Below are 3005 nucleotides of genomic sequence, written 5' to 3' on the forward strand. Positions count from 1 at the left end.
GCTACTCGGGAGGTTGAGGCAGGAGAGTTGCTTGAACCTCGGGGGTGGAGGTTGCAGTGAGCTGAGATCGTGCCACTTCACTCCAGCCTGGGCGAAAGAGCGAGACTCTGTCTCAAAACAAACAAAAAGAAAAACGATGCCTTCCTCTGGAATGCCTGCTGAGGAACCTGCCTCAGGCTGTTTTACAGTTAACTTTTTTTGTAATAAGTAGAAGGAGTACACTCTAAAATAATGATAAAAGTGCAGCATAGTAAATACACAAACTAGTAACATAATTTAAACATACTATTACCAAGTATTATGTGCTGTACATAATTGTATGTGTTATAGTTTATTTCTGCACAAGACAGATATTAACTTTTTTTTTTTTTTTTTTGGAGATGGAGTTTTGCTCTTGTCATCTAAGCTGGAGTGCAATCGTTTGAACTTGGCTCACTGCAACCTCTGCCTCCTGGGTTCAAGCAATTCTGCCTCAGCCTCCCAAGTAGATGGGATTACAGGCGTGTACCACCACTCCTGGCTAATTATTGTTTTATTAGCAGTGACGGGGTTTCACCATGTTGGCCAGGCTGGTCTCGAACTCCTGGCCTCAGGTGATCTGCCAGCCTTGGGCTCCCAAAGTGGTGGGATTACAGGCGTGAGCCACTGGCCCCGGCCAGAGCCCTCTATTGACATGTGTCTGCACAGTTATCATGCAAAGGAAGACAAGTTACATGTAAAAAGATGGTGGTTGTAATATTCTTTGAAATAGCAAAAAATTGGAAAATATCTCACATGATCATTGTGGAAGATTGGCTAGATAAATGGAGACTACTCCGTATCATGGAATACTAACTACCATTAAGGAAAAGGTAGAGAAAACAACTTAAAAGGGGAAAAAATATATGAAAAACAATGGTTTTCAAAACATTGACTATCAGGTTATAAAGGACAGTGATCCTTGTGGACATGCGTTTTACATATGTATTGAATACTTTTGTGCCTTTGCTTGTACATGCCTAACTTGAAAACACACATTTGCCATTGACCACTAGGTGGTACCATATCACAAATTATTCTACAGTCAGGATAGGCATTTTTAAACAGGTTTCTTGTTTTGAGAGTGTCTGATAATGTCTCCCTCAAAACTGTCAGGTTTAAACCTTGTGGGTCCAGTTCCAATATGAATGTAAAGAACTTAGCTGAACTACATACATAAGTAACCACATAGTGAGACTGATTGGGGTCTGTGTTCCTCCACTCAACTTGTATTTGTTGTGTCTGTGATGGATTGGCCACTATCTTTCTGATACATCTCAGAGAAGAAATATCTCTTCTCTGACTTATTTCCGTCTGGACTAACAGATATCCCTATGCATACCATCTCTTGTTTCTCCTCCTCAGTTCAACTGGTTCAGTCTGAGAACTTTATTGACTGTGGGTACGTCTTCCACCTTTGCCCTTTCATTTATCAATAAAACCTAAGAAAGAACAATAGTCCATTTCCTTAGGGTGGTACAAGGAGGCCAAGGCCTCACTATTTATAGCAAATAATGCAAATGGAAATAAACCTAGGTATCTTGTCCTGCAGGTAACTTTGTTTTGGATCTTTGCTACTGTTTAACTTCCTTTGGTGACCAGCCATATTTCATTAACCTTGCAAGCAGTTGGACCTTGCTCAATTGCAGGAAATGCTGGGAAATCCCACTCAGCTGTCGCTACATCTTGTCCCAAAGCACTTGTAGACTGGCAAGGCTTGTTATCTGACTTCCTGTCATGGTAATTTGCTTTATTTCATGTCCTTTATCTTTTATTTCATTTTATTATTTTTTTGAGACAGGGCCTTGCTCTGTTGCCCAGGCTGGAGTGCAATGACATGCTTACAGCTCACTGCAGCCTTGACCTTCCAGGCTCAAGCGATCCTCCCACTTCAGCCTCCCTAGTAGTTAGGTTTATAGGAATGCACCTCCATGTCCAGCTAATTTTTGTTTGTTTGTTTTTGTAGAGACAGGATTTCACCATGTTGCCATGTTGCCCAGGCTGGTCTTGAACTCCTGGACTCAAGCAATCTGCCTGCTTTGGTCTCCCAAAGTGCTGGGATTACAGGCATGAGCCACCGCGCCTGGCCATATTTCATTTTTAATGGACAGATGATAATTGTATATATTTATGGGATAAAGTGTGATGTTTTGATACGTGAATACATTGTAGAATGATTAAATCAGGCTAATTAACATATCCATCACCTCACATACTTATTTCTTTGTGATAAGAACACTGAAAATCTCACTGAACAATTTTGGAAGATATAGTCCACTATTATTAACTATAGTCACCATGCTGTGGGGTGGCTCACTAGAACTTACTCGTCTCGCCAAACTGAAACTTTGTGCCCTTTGATTAACAGTTCTTCTTTCCCCCTCCACTCCCTCCCCTCGGCCCCTGGTAATCACCATTCTACTCTCTACTTCTATTAGTTCCATTACAGGTGAGATCATGGGGTATTTGTCTTTTTGTTCCTGGCTTAGTGCACTTAGCATAATGTCCTCCAGGTTCATCCAAGTTGCCACAAATGACAAAATTTTCTTTTCTTTTTTGGGATGCTGAATAGTATTTTATTGTGTATATATCTTACATTTATTTGTATTTATTTATTTATTTACCTATTTATTTATTTACGTTTTGAGACAGAGTTTGCTCTTGTTGCCCAGGCTGGAGTGCAATGGCACGATCTCGGCTCACTGCAACCCCCACCTCCCAGGTACAAGCGATTCTCCTGTCTCAGCCTTCCAAGTAGCTCAGATTACAGGCATGCGCCACCACGCCCGGCTAATTTTTTTGTATTTAGTAGAGACGGGGTTTCACCACGTTAGTCAGGCTGGTCACAAACTCCTGACCTCAGGTGATCCACCTGCCTCGGCTTCCCAAAGTGCTGGGATTACAGGCGTGTGCCACTGCGCCTGGTGAGGTACTATACACTTTCAAACAACCAGATCTCATGAGAACTCTACCACGAGAACAGCAAG

Source organism: Mandrillus leucophaeus, unplaced genomic scaffold, assembly GCF_000951045.1.
Source record: "Mandrillus leucophaeus isolate KB7577 unplaced genomic scaffold, Mleu.le_1.0 Scaffold107, whole genome shotgun sequence".
NCBI classification, from domain to species: domain Eukaryota; kingdom Metazoa; phylum Chordata; class Mammalia; order Primates; family Cercopithecidae; genus Mandrillus; species Mandrillus leucophaeus.